Source organism: Cajanus cajan, chromosome 8 (genome assembly GCF_000230855.2).
Source record: "Cajanus cajan strain Asha chromosome 8, NIPB_CcT2T_4, whole genome shotgun sequence".
NCBI lineage: Eukaryota > Viridiplantae > Streptophyta > Magnoliopsida > Fabales > Fabaceae > Cajanus > Cajanus cajan.
In genome coordinates this window covers 16,953,616-16,976,427 of record NC_138524.1, presented here as the reverse complement: position 1 = coordinate 16,976,427, position 22,812 = coordinate 16,953,616, and the positions used below count along the sequence as shown (strand labels likewise).

Here is a 22,812-nt window from a genome sequence, read left to right as displayed (position 1 = left end):
AATTTACAAAATTCACATTTAATATAAAGTTATTGAGCGGTGTAATACTTAGTAAAAGTTACATCGGTGTTATTATAACCCTTATCATTTTAAAATATATAAATTATTATTTAAACTTTAAATTTATAATAAATAATTTAAATTGTATTATAATATTAATTTTAAATAGAAATAAGTAGATTGTTAATTATACAAGTAAATATATATATATATATATATTAATTAAATATAATATAATTATTATTATTGGTAATATAATTATTAAATATTTTTTAATTTTTATAGCTGTTTAGACACACCAAAATGAGAGGGATCCAAAAATAGTATAAGTATGAGATTGTATAGTTAAAGATGACTTAAATAAATTAATTTGTACTATTTATACTGACAACATACACCTACTTTTTAGTAGCTTATCTCATCAGAACTCCATAGTTAAGCGTGCTTGACTTGGAGTAATATAAGGATTGGTGACCTTCTAGGAAGTTTTTCAAAAAATGTGCAGTAAGGACAAATGACGTTGAAAAATGAAGTGTTGTGAAATAGCATCCTTGAGAGACCAAATATGAGGGTTGTTACATTAATAAATTTATTAAAATTAAACAAAAATTAAGTCTGATACTTTAAGATCGATTATTTCGTAACCGATCTTAAAAGTTGGACTTTTAAGATCAGTTAAATAACCGATCTTAAAAGTTCAGCTTTTAAGATTGTCTCTTTTAAAATCGATTCTTTAACCGATCTTAAAAGTAAAAAATAATCGATTTTAAAAGTCTTTTTTCCACTAGTACAATAACTATAATATATGTTAGTATATTATTAAAAAGTGTGGGTATAGACTATAATGACATACAAAATATGTTGTTAAATCTCATTCAAAATTAACACTAAAATTGTGTGTAACTATATGTCAAATATACATATACTTACATATATTGTACCTATAGTGACACTTTTTATATGTTACTATATGTAACATTTCTTGTAGTGTTGGATTAAATTAATAAATTTAATCCACATTCAACCTAAATAATTTAATCATTTTAAATTATAACTATTTTATAATTTTTATGAAACATATAAAACAACGATAACTATTACACTTTGTCTTCTAATTTAATTTTAAAGCGCATCATTCCATTTAAAGAATATTATAAGGAGGGTATGCTTGTAATTTTATATTTCTAAAATAAAAAAATATTTTAAATTTAATCATATTTTTAATCTTTAAGTTTAAAATAAATTTATTTTTAGTCTCTCAAACTTAATACTTATTTTTATAATTTTAAAAATATTATTTTAAATATATTTAAGCTTTTAAATTATAACTAGCGCGTTTTTTTTACCTTACTGGTAAACTATATTAAGTAGGGATGACAAAAATACTCGTACTCGCAGGTATCTGTGGGTAAAATCCACTAAGGATAATAAATGAATAGGCTAATTGGATACCCGCAGATAATGCAGACAGATAATTTTTTACCCATTTATAAACGGGTCGGGGATGGGTATGATGATATTCATACTCGCGGGTACCCGTTTAATAATATTTCTTAAATATCATAATTATCTTTGTACCATGTAACCCTAAAACTACACTCTCTTGTCTTATTTTTTTTCCAAAAGTGAGGTTGATGAAGTTACCAACATGTGTTAAACATGTTATAGAATTTTGTTGGAAGTAATTTTTGATTAATTTTCTAACTTTGATTGGACCAATAAGATTTATGTATTTTAAGTTGTTTACTTTTGTTTGGAATTATGAGATTGAACTATTGTAATTTTGTGATATGAGACTTTCACTTACTTGTGAGATTGATATATTTTAAGTTATTGATTATCTTGTATTTTTATTATTATTTCAACAAAATTAACGTTAAATACAAGTTCAAAATTAATATTAAATTTTTATTTTTAATATTTCAATGACATTAAATATAAACTTAAAATTATTTGTAATATAATTTTTTTAATTTCTTAAAATTTTATAAATATCCATGGGTATTCAAGAAATTCATGGATACCCGCTTAATAGATACTCGTGCAGATATGGGGTAGATATGGAACCAATTTTCATCTAGCGAGATGGGAACAAGTTTACTATTATCCGCCCCATGGGACCCCATTATCTTCTTAATATTAAGTATAGCTAGAAAGTGCATAGTAATAAATAACAAGTAGAATATAGGCATCATTAACTATACAGAGTTCATTCTATTTCTTTAAAAAAAAATTTATAAATACCTACTAATTCATGCAAACAAAAAAGAAAAGAAATTATATACAATGTTTAAAGATGGGTTACGAAGCATGAAGATTGAAGTGGAATGGAGCTACTGAACAATAGCACATGCCCTTACATGTGTTTGAATCATGGCTTTTTGACCAAAGTGGGGTTATTTTAAAAGTTTATTACGTAAATGGGGTTGTTTTGAAACTATTTACGCCTTTGGGGCTGTATATAACGGTGTCGCTATGGGCCATAGCGACCAAGGACGGAGCCAAGGGGGGACCTACGGGTGCCACGGCCCCCCCAACAATTTTAATTTTTTTTTATATACATATATATTATTATATGGCACCCCCTATTTTTAATATAAACTCATATGTATAATTAAATGAATAACCCAAATTTATTTTTTTATTCAACTTTTGGATTTCTGGTACGGCCTGCTATGTGGTATCACTTTGGAATTTTTTTTTTTTTAAAAAAATGTAGCGCCTCATTTGATCATTCCAATTCTCGGCCCCCCAGTATTGAAATCCTGGCTCCGTCCCTATTAGCGACTCCGGTGACACGTGGCATTTTTTTCACTTCAGGGAAGCCATGAAAGCCATATAGATAAAGTCGCTACAGCCCACAGCGTCACTAAACGGCTTAAATAAAGTCGCTATAGCCCATAGCGCCACTAAACGGCTTAAAAAAAATAAATTCAAATATAAAAAAAATTAAGTTAATAATTTAAAAAAAAAAAAATAGTGGCGCTATGGCCTATAGCGACACAGTGTCGCTATAGGCCACAGCGCCACTGTGATAAATAATAAAATACATATTTAATTCGTGATAAAATAATCTAAAAAATATATATATATAAAGAAAAGAAATTACACAAAAAATAAGTTTATAAATAGAAATTAATATTTAATTTGTAATATAAAATAAAAAAATTTAAAAATAATTAAGTAAATAATTCAAATAAAAAAAATAGTGGCGCTATAGATATGTATAAAATAAACAAATTATAGAAATAATAAATTTATAAATATATATTTATATGAAATTGATAATATAATTTACTATGAGTATATAATAATTTTTAACAGATATATTTTATTTAAAAAAACTGGGCAAAAAATAAGTGAAGGAAAAAAATGTAGAAAAACAAAAATGAAAAAAAAAAAACTGGTAGAATAAATCTGGAGAATAAATCTGTATAAAACTAGCCTTTTTTTTTTTTTTTTTTTTAAATTTTCGTTTTTTTTTCTACTTAAAGTCGCTATGGGCTATAGCGACAGAAAGTCGCTGTAGCCCATAGCGACTCCAGCCTTTTTTTTTTTTTTAGTTTTTCATTTTTTTTACCTCAGTTTTTTTTTTAAATTTTTTTTTGTGTTTTTTGGTTATTGGGTGGGTCATTTTTTTCTCCAGATTTATTCTACCAGTTTTTTTTAAAAAAAAAATTTGTAATTCATTTTCTTTTATTTTTCTACATTTTTTTCCTTCACTTATTTTTTGCCCAGTTTTTTTTTAAATTTACATATAAAAAAATTATTAATAAACTTAAATAATAAATTTTCTTTAAACTACACAATTAATTATTTTTAATTAAATTTATTAACAAATTAATGATAATATATTTTTAATTATATTAAATAAAATACTTAAAATATAAATTTAATTAAATTTATTTATTTCTGTACTTATTTAATTAAAAATATAAAATTAAGTTTTTAAAATGAAATTTTAATATTTAAAAATAATAATTTTCCCCAATTTTTTAAAAAATTAACATATTTATAAAATAATTTTTGTTTTTATTTTATTTACTTATTTTTGCCACAATTTTTTTAAAATTTAACATATTATAATATAATTTTATTTTAACTATTTAGTTTCTTTCCAAACAAAATAAGTTAATAACTAAAAAAAAATTAATAATAAATAGTGGCGCTGTGGGCCACAGCGACACTAGTGTCGCTGTAGGCCACAGCGCCTATTTAAAGTTTTTAAAACGAGAAAAATATATATACAAAAACAATATAAATTACAGAAAAATAAACTTTATAATTAAAAATTAATATTTAAGTGCTAAATATAAATTAAACAAATTTCCAAACAAAATAAGTTAATAACTAAAAATAATAATAATAATAATTAGTGGCGCTGTGGGCCACAGCGACACTAGTGTCGCCGTAGGCCACAGCGCCACTTACATAAATAATTAAATCTATTTTTTAAAATTACCTTTTTAAATAAATATTTTTTATTTTTATAAATATATAATAAGTATACTCAGTTGATTATTTTAAGATTACATTTAAATTATTTCAGTTTTTTTCATTTTTTTTCTTAAGTGGTGTCGCTATGGGCTACACCACCTTTGTTGGCTCACAAACTGTGTTGGTCCAGCCCATAGCGACACTGTTGTGGCTCATTCCAGCCATCCCTACGCCATAAAAAAAAAGCCACGTGGCATGGGTGTCGCTATGGCCCATAGCGACACCGTTGTAAACAGCCCCAAAGGCGTAAATAAGTTCAAAACAGCTTCATTTAGATAAATAACTTGGTCAACGACCCCACTTTGGTCAAAAAGCCTTGAATCATATATGGCTGGCTCTCATACCAGAATTCTTGGCCTACAAAAGCCTTTTCTTCAAGTTCATGCAATCTGAAAGTGGGTATCTTTGCCTTCAGTTTATGTATATGTCCTTTCTCCTTACAAATGATGCTCATATATACATCCATCATACATCTCTCACATCTCTTAAGAGACAAGATAATTAAAAAATATATAAATAGAAGACAATCTTCATCTTACAAATTCCACATATCGACTAAAAATAAAAAAGTATATAAGTTATAAATTTAGAAAAGGAAATTATAAGAATTAATTATTTAAAGTTTTACTAGCAAAAGATAAAAGTCACTAAATGGATGGAAAGGAGACAATTGAAAAAATAAATTTTAATAGTTTTTAAAATGGCTACTAGAATTGCCACTAAAAAAATAAGCTTTCCCGACAATTTAATAGGTCTTTACCAACATTTTATATAAACGTCGCGTCGGTAATATATAGTATTAACGACCTTGGATACACCAATCATTATTTAAATGCTAGTAAAAAAATAATGATCATTTATATGACCACTAAAAAATAAATTAATTACCACAAAAAACTAATTTTGATATAGTGTTTGTGTATAAGTATATTTACCAAACAAAAGCTCACTATCGCATTGGGGCCTTATATAGAAAATACACACACAAAAATGTTTAGATACAATATGACAAAGTTCAGAAAAGGTTGCGTTTGAAGCATATTTCATTTTGGATATATCAAACAACTTTCTTTTAGAGAAATCAACATGCATCCATGTTTCACTTAAAAAAAACTTATCATGCATTAAAGCAGTTACAACAAACTTATAAAGGACTCTCCATTTCACACAAATACATCACATGAAGCCTATAAATACAAGATCTCTTGAAGAGTTAAAGAAGAGAATCTTACATGCTTAATTGTGTCAAAACTCTTTTATATTTACTACTCTTCGATCTTGTATCAAGTTCTAAGTTATAGTCCATTAGGCAAATAGTGTTTAAACCTACAAGCTTTATTCTTGCCTTAACAAGTCTACATTATGAGCTTAAACTTATATTTCCTCTTTGTCTGAGTTAACTTTGTAAATACTAACTCTTACTTTCTAGGTTGATCTTGAAGAGGAGGAACTCAATCAGATTGAGACTACACGTGAAGTAACCCCATATTGTGAGAGTTAATTTTGTAAATATTAACCCTTACTTCTTAGATTGAGTCTGAAAACTCTTCAATTGTGTAGTGTGTGATGAGTCTTCATAGATTGAGTTTGAAGACTCTTTAATTGTCCAGTATGTGATGAGTCTTCACAAGAGATCGTGAAATAAAATATTAAAGTGTAATTCATAGATCATCCATCAAATAAATAAGAATTCTTAGATAAAAATTTGAAATTCCAATTTTTGATTAAGATTCTGACACAAAACAAATTAAGAAAATGCATGATAATAACAATACATTAACAAAACAAAATGCATGATGAACAAAAAAAAATGTACGATAATTGTCAACACTCAATTTTTTCCGCGTTTATATAATGTGCTTTGTTTGTAACATTTAGTTTTTTTCATCCAATCAATCTTTTTCTTGTCCACAATCTTTGCACAATAGCAGAAAAGTATATTTTTTTTATATCTTTTTCTCTTTAATTTGACAAAATACAAAAATTTAATTATCCTTATTTCTTTTTTCATTATTTAAATTGGGTGAATTCAAAATAAAATTTAGTCACAATTTAATTGAAATCGATCCCTTTGATTATTTTTCCTTTTATTCTTCTTCTTTCTTTTTACTCCTTGACATTGGACGTGCTATTGTATTGTTGTTCTTTATATTCAACCTGGTTAATTCTAATGTCATTCCCATTGGGTTTTTTTAATCCAAATAAGTCTTGCTCCTTATATTCAAACCTTGCAAATTTATATGTAAATCTCATTATTAGGTTTATACATCTATATAAGCATGTTGATATATTTACATATGTTTTACCTCAATTTTCCCCTTATTTATTTTCTTTTCTCAATTACTATAACTAATATTTGTCCAGTTTTTTTAAAAAATTAAAGTATAAAAAATCAACTTTTTCAAAAATTAAATTGTTCCAAAACAAGTGATTTGGGTTTTTTTATTTTACTCTTCTAGCAAACTTAAAATTCCCTGAGATGAAATTGTAGCATCATAATTCTTCTACTTTTATTAAGAAGAAAGACAAAATTAAAAATTTGAGCTCACCTAACACATTTAATTCTTTTCTACCTTACTGGTGAACCATATTAGGTATAGCTAGAAAGCGCATAGTAATAAATAACAAGTAGAATATAGGCATCATTAACTATACATAGTTCATTTCTATTTCTTTAATTTTTTTTTATAAATACCTACTAATTCATGCAAATAAAAAAGAAAAGAAATTATATACAATGTTTAAAGATGAGTTACGAAGCATGAAGATTCAAGTGGAATGAAGCTACAGAACAATAGCACATGCCCTTAAATGTGTGTGAATCATATGGCTGGCACTCATACCCTAATTCCCTGGCCTACAAAAGCCTTTCCTTCAAGTTCATGCAATCTGAAAGTGGGTATCTTTGCCTTCAGGTTATGTATATGTCCTTTCTCCTTACAAATGATGCTCATATATACATCCATCATACATCTCTCATTAAAATGAAAGGATTCTCATGCAGTTTCCCAATACTAGGAACACATTTTAAAAATATAAAGTAAATAATTTATACATAATTGTAATTTTGTTTTCCTATAATATCAAATCATCCACAATTTGAATTTCTCTGATATTATTTTTACAATTTTAGTCCCTAATCAAATGAAGTCTGCAAATTTGATTTTCTCATTAAACATTTTCCCTTTTTACAATGTCAAGGGATTGCTGTTATTGATGAGTCTTCAACTAACCAATTTGTTTAAAGTTGACATTATGCTTAATTTAGTACAATGTCGACTTGGGACTATTGTTTTGGAGAAACCTTTAATAAAATATATTAAAGAACAAAACTACAAGAAAAATCGACAATAACTTTTCATTTTAAGATAACAAAATCTTTGTTCATGACAATCAAAAATATAATGTTTCCCGAAAGCGGGTTTGATTGAAATTCCCTTTCAAGGTATTAGAATTGTGAACCAAATATATAATTTTAAATTAGCGTTAGTTTGAGGAAATGGTCACAAACGTATACGAATAATAGTAATGTTAAGATCAAACCCAGTAGATAGGTAAACCACACACACAAGGAAAATATTAGATGCAATGTTAGAATACGAGATAAAAGAGGGGTTAATGTTATTTTTGATTAAGCCATGAATGGACATTAAATCTTAGTTAATTAATCAATGTCTCAAGAATCGATCAAAGTCGTTTTCATGAAGGTCAGAGGTGGGCTTCACTTTATTTTTCTTCCTCAAATTAAATTCTTTCTTGGATTCATCACTTCCCTTTATTTCAAATCACATTTGCATTTAGGTGTGTTAGGTCGACAGTTGGAGTAGCTAGATCACTTCTGTTCTCAATTTCCCCAACGTATTAACCGCCAAAGCATATCAACATAGCCATGCACACAACACAATGCATTTTTAATATTATACAATACATATATATATATATATATATATATATATATATATATATATATATATATATATATATATATATATATATATATATAAGTTAATTATCTATATACTATTAGTGTAAAGTCTTTTACACTGACAACTAATCATATACTCCCTCTGTTTTTTTTTCATAGTCGTTTTGTCAAAGTTTGTTGTTTTTTTTTTCATTGTCATATTACTAAAATCAATGAGTTATTAATTTTTTTCTTTCATTTTTACCCTTGATAATTAATACATGTTTCCTGTACAATGTGTGTATTTATTTTTAATGTCTACCTAATTTTTCTCCAACTACTCATATAAGGGACAATTATTTAATGGAGTAGTTCAAGAGTCTAAAAAATGCAAAAAAAAAAAAATTAAAGGGTAAAATAGGAAAGTAAGTAATAAATATTTTTGAAAACTAAAATATCAATGATTTCCTTAAGTCCCGTGCAAAACCTTAAACGACTATGAAAAAAAACGGAAGGAGTATTTTAAAATTGCTTATTTTATTATTATTTCATTGGTATTCTTAATATATTATTTTTGCGTAAATATATTTATTGTAAATATATTTATAATCAACTATGATATAGTTGTGATATCTTGGACTCGTCTTGTTGTTATTTCTTCACGTATTTAGGAAGATAAATATTGTTCTATAGTCATAGAAGATAAAGTTTGAATTATTTGTAGTTGGAGGCTTGACCTTGGGGATTTAAATGAGTAAGAAATGAAGGTGAAATATCCTATTATTGGTTAAGGTGAAATATCCTTTTATTGGTTGATATAATGATGATGCTCATTTATCCTGACTAGTCACTACAAGTATAATTCAAATTTTATTGTATCGTGAAAATCTAATATATGATCTGTATATATATATATATATATATATATATATATGTTTAATATTGATTATAAATAATTTTGTATATTCTTTTGAGTTATTGCATTTATTGGATATTGTTCTCACTCCTCTCTTTTCTTTGTTTTTTTAAAATTAAATATATTATAAAATAGATGGATCTACTTGAGATTCCAGATCATTTTGCAGTTGTTGTTACTGCTGTCCTACTTGGAAGAAATTGGAATATGGAGGCTATTTGATGGATCTGTTATAATTTTATTTGCCAACCATATTATATCAATTGTAATTTTCTTTCCAATATAAATGTAAATATTGTAATAGAAGGAGAAGAAAGAAATAATGTGTAAAATAATACGTTATTGTAAATATTTTAGATTGATATGTCATGTATTAAATTCACAAAATATTCTTTTTCTTTATCTTTATCTTCATTAAAAAAATATATATATTGTTCATGATATAATTGCGAAAATATTATATAAGAAAATATATAATTATTATTATATAAATTGGGCGTTACATTAAGTTGTTACATTTTTTTAGGGACGAAAGATTCACTGCCAAATATTTCTCATGTCATACTAACTACTCCAATTTCATTCTAATAATTTATTAATAAACTAATTATTTTTACTATAAACTAATTATTTTTTTAATTCAACCAGAAAATAAGATATATGCATAATGTTATTTTTAAAAATTTTATTTATATTAGGATAAATTATCACATTAAATTATATGTTTAATTAATAAATATATAGTATTAATATAAAATATTTCACGGGAAGTGATGATTTTTATTTTAACCTTCTAAAGGTGCAGAACTTGATTCCCAACATGATCAAAATTTTACTCTAGTTTATATTTTTTAAAATAGTTAATTAATTCATTGTTACTCAACTTATATTTTATTTTCTGTATTACTCAATAAACATTTATATATAATCAAATTAAAAAAAAGTGTAATTTACTATAAACTAATTATTTTTTAATTCAACCAGAAAATAAGATATATGCATAATGTTATTTTTAAAAATTTTATTTATATTAGGATAAATTATCACATTAAATTATATGTTTAATTAATAAATATATAGTATTCATATAAAATATTTCACGGGTAGTGATTATTTTTATTTTAACCTTCTAAAGGTGCAGGACTCGATTCTCATGATCAAAATTTACTCTAGTTTTATATTTTTAAAAATAGTTAATTAATTCAGTGTTACTCAACTTGTATTTTATTTTCTGTATTACACATAATAAACATTTATATATAATCAAATTAAATATTTTAAATATATATATATATATGTGTGTGTGTGTGTGTATGTGTGTGTGTCAAAATATTATATATGTATACCTATTATAAAGAGGATATATTTTGGTAATCACATTTTTGGTCTCCAGTTTTTAGTAGACCATTATACCCCTTGAATGTAAAAAAAAAATCTTCTTATATCTTCTTTGAATAATTATCCACAACTTTTAATATTTGTCTGTGTATAACTATTAGAGGCACGAAGTGTCTCGATCCCTCTAATATGTATAACTATTAATAAAGGGAATATATTTTTAAACAACTGTGTTCATCTCTATCATTTTGGGACTTTTTTATCGATTCAGTTATGCAATAACTCCTTATAAATAAATGATATATATATATATATATATATATATATATATATATATATATATATATATATATATATAATGTAACAAAATGTAATCGTTTTTTGTCTCTATTTTTTGATTTGTGTATAACTATTAGAGGCACAAAGTGCCTTAACTCCTCTAGTATATATAAAGAAGATATCCCTAATAGTAATTTTTATTTAATTATACTTAATTAATAGCTATTTAAGATTTTAAATAAAATTAATATTTTTAACTCATGCATTGATTGGTGATATTAATTAAATAGTAATTCTATCTTTTAATATCATCTAAATCAAAAGTTTATGAAATAGTCATTTACTATCAATAATTTTATGTATAGAGTAAATATGTTTTGTCTTCTTCAAAAATTAATGTTTAGAAAGTATTCAATATACAATAATGTTATTCAATTAATAAGGATGATTTCAAAAATAGGAAAGTCATAATCTTTTGTTCAAATAATAATTCAAAAAAAATATTTTTACTATAATTAATAGAGTTATTCGAATAATAATTTTATTTTTAATGTTATTTTGAGAGTTTAATGATTAGCCATTTGCTAACTTAAATTCTTATACAAATTTTCTTTTTTAAAAAAAATATATATAAGAGATTTATTTCATATATAAATTATTCTCTTGTATGTAATGGTTTGTGATGTTAATTGAGTAGCATTTCTATCTTTAATATCACGTGAATCATAATAATTTATAAAATAGTCATTTGTTATCATGAATTTTTATGTTTAGAGTAAATTATTTTCTTGGAAAAAATATTCTTTAAAATTTACTTAATATGTAACGGTTAATAACGTCAATTGAATAACATTTTTATCTGTGACCTTATTTAATTTTAAGAGTAATAACTAGTGATTTACTAATTTGAATCCTTATGCAAAATTTATTTCTTTAAATAAAAATATGTTTATATAAAAAAAAAAAGTTTATCTTTCACACATATAAGTTATTTTTAGTAGTTAATGATATTAATTGAGTAGCACTTCTATCTTTAATATCATGTAAATCGTAAAATCTTATAGAATAGTTATTGGTTATCCTAAGCTTTAATGCATACGGTAAAATAAAAATTATCATTTTATGAAAATAAAAAAATTTATTAATAGCATTAATTGAATATCAATTCCATCTTCAATGTTATTTAAATAAGAGGGTTTAATGCTAGTCATTTATTAGCTCAAAATCTTGCACTTATTTTTTTAAAAAAAAATTAAAAAATAAAAAGTTGTTATCTTTTGATAAAATAAAATATTTAAAAACTAATCCCAAGTGTGTGGTTCAGCAGTAGGGGTTGATCCACGCTTAAGCAAGGTCAGGGGTTCGAATCCTGCCTTGTGTATGCAGCCGCGTTAAATCTTGGGGCCAGCTATCCCACCCTTTGAGGTGCCTCCAACGTAGCGAGGAGATTAGTCACTGCTATGGGCGGTGGATAACGAACCAAAAAAAATATATTTAAAAACTAATAACGTTAATTCTATCTTTAGAGTTATTATGAGAATTTAATAATTATTTATTTGTTAGCTTAAATCATTATGTTAGTTTTTTAAATAAAATACAAAAAAAAAGTTTTTTTTCATCTATAAGAATTAAATAAAAGAATAACAAAATATATTGCTAGTGGTAAATTAAATATTTATAAATTTATGTAATTTTGTGCATTTAATTAAAGGTATTATTTTTTTACACGCGTCTAGGGTGTTAATACCTTCCCTACACGTAATTGACTTCTGAACCCAATTTTGATTTTAAAGATTTTTTTAAAAGGGTTTTTCAAATGCTTAGGTATGTGTAGCTTTGATGCCAATTTTCAGATTCATAAATATATATTTTTGCGTCATTATCATCGGGATTCCAGTTGCGACAATATGTTCTACAAACGAGGACCCTCAACCTTGGGAGGAGCAAGGGGAGGCTGTAATGACCCGGCTAGTCGCTACACACGGTACAACACACTAGAAACACCGGGCAAATAGAACAAGTATATAAATATAGGATCTAGAATATATAAATATACAAAGTTCCAGTCTGACTAGAGTTAAAGTGTACCAAAGAGGATTACAACCAAATGCTACTATCCCAAGTAGCCACAAACAAAACAACCAGACAGCAAAACAGCTCCTCGGTCCGCCGGAGACTCACTGCTAGGCGCCCACCTATTCCTGTTCTGCTCCCATACACAGTATGATCATCGCAGTCCAAACACCATGGAAAATAGCAAAAGGGGTAAGCTAGTGTAATTAAAAATCAGCATACAAATGGATAAATAGCAATGTAATTAGATTTCATCATTATGAGTATCAACTCATCTGCACAGCTTATATCACGCATCAATACTAGCACCATGATGTGACTACATCAACACTGTAGAACAGCAACAACAGCACCACCTCAAGTGGTTATAACAGCACCGCCTAGCGGCAACATCAGCACTGCTCAGCAGCAGCAACAGCACCACCTCAAGTGGTTATAATGGCCTCTCACTTAGGCACACATCAGCACTGCTCAGCAGCAGTAATAGCACCACCTCAAGTGGTTATAATGGCCTCTCACTTAGGCACACATCAGCACTGCTCAGCAGCAGCAACAGCACCACCTCAAGTGGTTATAATGGCCTCTCACTTAGGCACACATCAGCACTGCTCAGCAGCAGCAACAGCACCACCTCAAGTGGTTATAATGGCCTCTCACTTAGGCACACATCAGCACCATCTAGCGGGTATCACAGCACCACGTATGTGGCAACAACAACACCGACTTAACGGCTACAACACCACAATAGTGGCTAACAGCACCGACATAGCGGCTATAGCAGCATACAACTCAGCAATAAATAGCACAGCAAAGCAACTCACAGCACATCACAACACATTAACATACAACACAACTAGTAGTATTCAACACAGCTTACTACTCACAACTCAGCTCATCAATCTAGAGTACAGCCATATTATAAATTAGCATTTAAATCATATATAATAGTCCAACTCAGCACAGCTTACAGTACGGCACAGCTAAACAACTTACAGCACAACTAACACAGCTCACAGCACAACGTTACATCATTAATTATATAAATCAACATACAATTCAGATCGGCTCAACAACAAAAATCCAGCATTTGCATCATACATTACAACAACATACATCAACTACAGCTCAACATCATACTTTAGCTAATATCAACTAGTCAGCACAACATATTCATCACTTATCAGCTTAAGTCAACATAAACAACATTCGGCGTTAACATCATTAATCAGCATACAGCATAGCACAACTCAACTTTTCATCACACGGCATTGGCAACATTAATCAGCACAAACAACATTATTATTCACTCATCATCACACCATATTTATCCATTCCAATTCAACTCAGCATATAATGAGTTATCAACTTACAGCAATATACAACGGGTACAGCTCAACATAATAATGCAACATAAACATCTCAATCACATTCATCATTAGCAGCTTAAGTTAGCATGATCAACGCCTAATATGATCCAACCATCTTGTTTACAACTCATCTATCTTGTCAAATTACTCACCCAAACAACAAGAGTACACCTAAGCACCTAAAACAAATTTTCACTTAACCAAATCACTAAAAGTGAAATGGCAGCCTTCACTGAAAACAGCGCATCAGGAGTTATACTACTCCTATCATGCTTATCCTTATCTCATATGAAAGATAAGAGGATTTCTTACAACTCTCATGAAGACACCAAGTCCTAATTCCTTCATATACCTTGTTAAAAATGAGAAAAACCGCAACAGCTATAGGTGATGCTGGCAGCTTGACCTCTCTTCACTAAAACAGCCATATCTGGAGTTCTAGAACTCCTTTTTAGGTGATTCCAACGCCATTGGAAAGCTAACATCCCAGGCTACAACTTTCATGAAGACTACAAAGTCCAATTCTGAAAGTACAAAAGCGCTCAGCGCCTTCAAAGCGCTCAGCGCTTTGCTCCCAGAAATTCTCCTCTAGCTCTCGGCCCCCAAAGCGCTCAGCGCTTTTAAAACCGCTCAGCGGTTTGGTTCCAGGGACTCTCCCCTGTCACGAAACTCCCAAAGGGCTCAGCCCTTCAAAACGGCTCAGCCGTTCGTGACAGAAACACAAACCCTCCTCCATTTTTGAACTATAACCTGCAAACAAAGAAATCCCAACACATGCAAACTAGCCCAAAATGCCACAGTTTCATCAATCAACACAAAAACCCCTTCTTTTTCAACATGCAACAAGAAACGAGGGAAAATCCCCAAATTTTCACTCAAACCCCGAAACCCCGGAAAAATCCATTTTCATCAACCTCGGCTCAAATCATCCAACGTTCAAACAACAATGAGCTACTAGAACTCATTTTCAGCAATTAATCTGCAAAAGAAACTAGCTTCCCTTACCTCGGTGAAGAATTCCGAGCTGAGTGAAGAGGAGAACGAAAAAGATGAAGAGGAAGAGAACTCCGCCCACGCTTAGCTCCGGATGGCTTCACCCTTGTAGAGGAGGGTCTCCAAGATCACCCACAACTTTAGTTGGGAAATGGAGAAGGGTCAGCAACCAAGATGCAAGGAGAGTGCAAGTGAGAATGAGTGCGGGTTCGGGGGAGAAAAGAAATCTGAAGAAGAAAAGGGGGCCTCACAACCTCCCCAACAACAAGAGTTTTCGTCCCCGAAAACAGGCTTACTTGGGAAAGGAAACGGATACTGTTCCCTGCACTGCTGCTCAACCTCCCAAGTAACCCCACCAATAGTTGCATCCCACAACACCTTCAACCGAGCAATGGACTTGCCCCTCAACTCCTTCTGCTTATGATCCACCACTGCTATCAGAAACTTCTCAAACGCTAGATTCTCCTTCATTCGCACATCATCCAGCTCCACTACATGACCAGGGTCATGAACATACCTCCTCAACAGGGACACATGAAATATATGTTCCTTTTCCGCAACTCCAAAGGCTTACGCCTTTCATCAACATATGATTTCTACCTACTCTGAGCAGTCTTCATCTTCTCCTGTATCATCTTCACCTTTTCAGTAGTTTGTAGGATTAGCCCCGGTCTCACAACCACTGACTCACCATCCTGATACCAGCACAGAGGAGTCCTACATCTTCTGCCATACAGGGCTTCAAACGACACCATTCCAATACTAGCATGAAAGCTATTATCGTAAGTGAACTCCATCAGTGGTAGAACCTCCTCCCAACTCAAAATCAACAGCCTTCTTAGTTTTCAGCAAACCAAGAAGTTTCACCAGCTTCGACATCTTGCAACTGTTTCTGTCCAACCTGCCTCAAGAACTCACTAGTTATGGTGATCACCCCACAACTAATATGATCCTGAGCTAACTCCACACAGAAATTCAGATCTCTGAACTACTCAACCAGCTCCAGCTCCCCCACCATCATACTCGACATGTGGATGAATTTTCCTACTCAGCGCGTCCACCACAACATTGGTCTTACCAGGATGACACAGTAACTAGAAATTACAATCCTTCAGAAACTCCATCCACCGCCTCTGCCTCATGTTCAACTCCTTCTGATCAAACAAGTACTTCAGAATTTTGTGATCATTAAAGACACTGAACCGAGCATCATACGGATAATGTCTCCATATCTTCAAGGCAAAAACAACCGCTGCCAACTCGGTTGCCATGAAACATATGTCACTACTTTCCTGTTTTGCATCAGCACGCACCCCAGACCCAGGTGAGAAACATCATAATACACATCAAAGGGCTCACCAGAATCCGGCAACACAGCACAAGAAAGTAGTCAACCTCCTATTCAGCTCATCAAAGCTCCGCTCACAGGCACCTGTCCAAATGAACGGTTGCTCTTTCCTCGTCACCTGGGTTAAAGGCGCTACTATCTTGGAGAATCCTTCAAGGAACCTTCGATAGTAGCCCGCTAAACCCACAAAGCTCAGAATATCAGTAATAGTTCTTGGACGCTCCCACTGCAACGCCGACTCAACTTTAGCCGGGTCAACAGCAATCCCCTCAGCTGAGATCACATGGCCCAAGAACTTCACCTCACTCAACCAGAACTCTCATTTTGAAAGCTTAGAATACAATTGCTTCGCTTTCAAAATCTCCAACACTGTCCTCAAGTGCTCTCCATGTTCCTCCGGGGTCCTTGAATAGATTAAGATATCATCAATAAACACTACCACGAATTTATCCAAGAACGGCCGGAAGATCCTGTTCATGTAGTCCATGAACACTGCGGGGGCGTTGGTCACACCGAACGGCATCACAACATATTCATAGTGACCATACCTAGTCCTGAAAGCAGTCTTCGGTATGTCACCCTCCTTCACCCTAATCTGGTGATATCCTGACCTCAAGTCAATCTTAGAAAACACCGACGCGCCCCTCAGTTGATCCATTAAGTCATCTATCCGGGGAAGTGGATATTTGTTCTTAATGGTCAATTTGTTCAGCTGCCGGTAATCAACACACAGTCGACTACCCCCATCCTTCTTCTTTACCAACAATACAGGGGCACCCCACGGCGAAACACTCGGTCGCACCAACTGCTTTTCCAATAAGTCCTCCAACTGATCTTTCAGCTCAGCCAGCTCAACAGGAGCCATCCTATAGGGAGCTACTGACACTGGTCCCGCACTTGGAACCAGGTCAATGCTGAACTCCATCTCCCTAACAGGAGGCAACCCAGGCACCTCGTCAGGGAACACCTCGGCATACTCCCTCACCACATCGATACCAGCTAAGATCCTCTCGGTTTCCACACTCGTGGTAGCAAGCAGAAGACAGCACTCTGCCCCATCCCTCAGCAAGGACTCAACTTGAACAGCTGAGATCAACAGCTCATCCTCCTCTTGAGGGAAGATTAACAGCCTATTGGCACAGTCTATAAGGATGCGATTGGCAGACAACCAATCCATCCCTAAGATTATGTCAATACCCACCAAAGGTAAACAAATCAAGTTCACCTTGTACCCCTCCACCAATGCTCAGCCTCCCCAACCAACATGTAGACAGCATATGCCAGTCTCCTCTCTTGAGAACATCCCTGCACAGTGAAAATCTTCTCCATCTCACAGATCCAGTGGTCAGCTACCTCTGGGTCTGCATCTCCCTTGAACTGAGGAGGACGGCATTTTCAGAACTCAGCTAGATCCCGGCTCTCCTACGACCCCAAGGGCCTTGCTGCACCAGGTACAGCTCTATCAGCGTCTATCCTAGCAAAATAAGCATTTTGCTGCTGCATAACCACAGCCATCATGAACATGGCACGGCTATCTGCTCATTGGTTCTAGTCATTGTCTCGGAAGTAACGGCATCTTCAGTACACAATACTAAACCAAACAATTCATCAACAGCACAATAAAATAACACAGCAGTCAGCACGACAAATAACACAGCAAGACAACACAACAAAGCATCACAGCAATTTTAGCACAGAAATTTTAGCACAGCAAACACCACAACAAAACAACACAGCACAGAGTCAACACAACAAAAGCCTAAAGGAACCACCCCCAAAGAGTGTCCACTAGACTCGAACTGCTCTGATACCACTAAAGTGTAACGACCCGGCTAGTCGCTACACACGGTACAGCACCCTAGAAACACCGAGCAGATAGAACAAGTATATAAATATAGGATCTAGAATATATAAATATACAAAGTTCCAGTCTGACTAGAGTTAAAGTGTACCAAAGAGGATTACAACCAAATGCTACTATCCCAAGTAGCCACAAACAAAACAACCAGACAGCAAAACAACTCCTCGGTCCGCCGGAGACTCACTGCTAGGCGCCCACCTATTCCTGTTCTGCTCCCATACACAGTATGATCATCGCAGTCCAAACACCATGGAAAACAGCAAAAGGGGTAAGCTAGTGTAATTAAAAATCAGCATACAAATGGATAAATAGCAATGTAATTAGATTTCATCATTATGAGTATGAACTCATATGCACAGCTTATATCACGCATCAATACTAGCACCATGATGTGACTATATCAACACTGTAGAACAGCAACAACAGCACCACCTCAAGTGGTTATAACAGCACCGCCTAGCGGCAACATCAGCACTGCTCAGCAGCAGCAACAGCACCACCTCAAGTGGTTATAATGGCCTCTCACTTAGGCACACATCAGCACTGCTCAGCAGCAGTAATAGCACCACCTCAAGTGGTTATAATGGCCTCTCACTTAGGCACACATCAGCACTGCTCAGCAGCAGCAACAGCACCACCTCAAGTGGTTATAATGGCCTCTCACTTAGGCACACATCAGCACTGCTCAGCAGCAGCAACATCACCACCTCAAGTGGTTATAATGGCCTCTCACTTAGGCACACATCAGCACCATCTAGCGGGTATCACAGCACCACGTATGTGGCAACAACAGCACCGACTTAACGGCTACAACACCACAATAGTGGCTAACAGCACCGACATAGCGGCTATAGCAGCATACAACTCAGCAATAAATAGCACAGCAAAGCAACTCACAGCACAGCACAACACATTAACATACAACACAACTAGTAGTATTCAACACAGCTTACTACTCACAACTCAACTCATCATTCTAGAGTACAGCCATATTATAAATTAGCATTTAAATCATATATAATAGTCCAACTCAGCACAGCTTACAGTACGGCACAGCTAAACAACTTACAGCACAACTAACACAGCTCACAGCACAGCATTACATCATTAATTATATAAATCAACATACAATTCAGATCGGCTCAACAACAAAAATCCAGCATTTGCATCATACATTACAACATACATCAACTACAGCTCAACATCATACTTTAGCTAATATCAACTAGTCAGCACAACATATTCATCACTTATCAGCTTAAGTCAACATAAACAACATTCGGCGTTAACATCATTAATCAGCATACAGCATAGCACAACTCAACTTTTCATCACACGGCATTGGCAACATTAATCAGCACAAACAACATTATTATTCACTCATCATCACACCATATTTATCCATTCCAATTCAACTCAGCATATAATGAGTTATCAACTTACAGCAATATACAACGGGTATAGCTCAACATAATAATGCAACATAAACATCTCAATCACATTCATCATTAGCAGCTTAAGTTAGCATGATCAACGCCTAATATGATCCAACCATCTTGTTTACAACTCATCTATCTTGTCAAATTACTCACCCAAACAACAAGAGTACACCTAAGCACCTAGAACAACTTTTCACTTAACCAAATCACTAAAAGTGAAATGGCAGCCTTCACTGAAAACAGCGCATCAGGAGTTATACTACTCCTATCATGCTTATCCTTATCTCATATGAAAGATAAGAGGATTTCTTACAACTCTCATGAAGACACCAAGTCCTAATTCCTTCATATACCTTGTTAAAATTGAGAAAAACCGCAACAGCTATAGGTGATGCTGGCAGCTTGACCTCTCTTCACTAAAACAGCCATATCTGGAGTTCTAGAACTCCTTTTTAGGTGATTCTAACGCCATTGGAAATCTAACATCCCAGGCTACAACGTTCATGAAGACTACAAAGTCCAATTCTGAAAGTACAAAAGCGCTCAGCGCCTTCAAAGAGCTCAGCGCCTTCAAAGCGCTCAGCGCTTTGCTCCCAGAAATTCTCCTCTAGCTCTCGGCCCCCAAAGCGCTCAGCGCTTTTAAAACTGCTCAGCGGTTTGGTTCCAGGGACTCTCCCCTGTCACGAAACTCCCAAAGGGCTCAGCCCTTCAAAACGGCTCAGCCGTTCGTGACAGAAACACAAACCCTCCTCCATTTTTGAACTATAACCTGCAAACAAAGAAATCCCAACACATGCAAACTAGCCCAAAATGCCACAGTTTCATCAATCAACACAAAAACCCCTTCTTTTTCAACATGCAACAAGAAACGAGGGAAAATCCCCAAATTTTCACTCAAACCCCGAAACCCCGGAAAAATCCATTTTCATCAACCTCGGCTCAAATCATCCAACGTTCAAACAACAATGAGCTACTAGAACTCATTTTCAGCAATTAATCTGCAAAAGAAACTAGCTTCCCTTACCTCGGTGAAGAATTCCGAGCTGAGTGAAGAGGAGAACGGAAAAGATGAAGAGGAAGAGAACTCCGCCCACGCTTAGCTCCGGATGGCTTCACCCTTGTAGAGGAGGGTCTCCAAGATCACCCACAACTTTAGTTGGGAAATGGAGAAGGGTCAGCAACCAAGATGCAAGGAGAGTGCAAGTGAGAATGAGTGCGGGTTCGGGGGAGAAAAGAAATCTGAAGAAGAAAAGGGGGCCTCACAGAGGCTTAGGTATGTGTAGCTTAATTTGATGCCAATGTAACATTGTGAATTGGAGTAGTTAGGGATTTGGTTATTTTTTTGTTTTAGTTCAAAAATTTTAAATTGTAATTGTTTGTCACTACTCTGTTTATTTACCTTTTATGAACTGGGTTGTCTTTATATTTTTATGTTTGTGTGAGGATTCAAAGGAGGTTTATGAACTACTTATGAGGATTTCAAAGCTATATTTTTATCTTTTAATTGGTATCGTATTTGGGGCTAGATGGGTGTCACACATTGAGTCCTGTTTGAGATGCATCATACACACAACTGAGATTTAGTCTTCAGGCGATGGATTTTGGACAACAGTTGACAATTGTGAGTATTTGGATGGTGGCCTTCGAGCAACAATTGATATTTTTCAGCCTTTAGGCAGTGGCCTTCAGGAAATAATTGATAATTGTGAATCTTTAAGTGGTGGCCTTCGAGCAACAGTTGATACTTTTGAGCCTTTGGGTGGTGGACTTCGAGCAACAATGGACAGGTTGGAGCCTTCAAGCGGGCAATAGTTGACAATTGATTTTACTAGTGCTACATACATATGCACTTTGAGGTTTGTGTCCATTGTATCATATGTATATGTATACAACTAAATTTATGTTATGACTTGTATTGGTTATATGATTTGTGTATTATCAGTCCAATTGTATTTTGTTGTATCAATATATCTGTTATTAGTGTGTTATGATTTATATTTTTGTCCCTTTGCTTGTGTTTGGTTATCTAACTATATTTTACGTTATGAGCCAGTGTGAAATGTTTCTCACTCCTTTTATTTTGTATTTGTCTCTTTTGTATGTTTTTATAGGTAATTTATATCATGAGGTTGAGGATGTTGCTAATGAGGCCTAGTCCTTATAGTTGGCTTTATGCTATAATAAGATGTGATATCAAGGTTTAGCTGAGATTTGTTTTGCTTTAAGGTGTGTGTTGGGATAATTGTTATTTAAGGTACTAAATTTCATTTAGTTTCATTTTGTTAAAATATGATACTTTTTATGTTGAATATTAGAAATTAATTTTGATAGATTTTTTTATTTAATTTTATTTATTCGCATAGTATGGTATGTAAGGTAGAGAGTGTCACACTTCTAATACCTTAACTCCTCACTAACCCATCAATTAAAACATTTTAAATCTGGCTATAAAACCCTTTCCTAAAGTAAATAAAAAAAAATCAATTAATTATAAAACCTTATAATATATTCATATACATATAAAATAATTAAAACAACCCAAATAATTATATATATAAAAAATAATAGTAATTAGTATTATATATATATATATATATATATATATATATATATAAATACTATGAAGCATATTTTTTTTAAAAAATACATTTAATTGGATAAATAATCAAAATATATTTTCTTCCAATACTTTCTATAACAAAATAACTTTACAAATCTTCTTTATTAATAAAAACACTCATAATTACTAAATGCCTCTAAAATATTTTATAAAACATCTTTAATTAATCAAGAAATT

At 32.2% G+C, this 22,812-nt stretch overlaps 1 protein-coding gene across 1 annotated transcript in view; it reads left to right on the top strand.

Moving 5' to 3' along the window:
* Positions 1-6,951: 6,951 nt before the first annotated feature.
* LOC109810324 (calcium/calmodulin-regulated receptor-like kinase 1) overlaps positions 6,952-22,812 on the top strand; it is a 34,578-nt gene continuing 18,717 nt past the window's right edge. The window contains exon 1 of the mRNA XM_083061842.1: positions 6,952-7,392. The gene's annotated coding sequence lies outside the window, so the exon portion shown is untranslated. The remainder of the gene's footprint in view (positions 7,393-22,812) is intronic.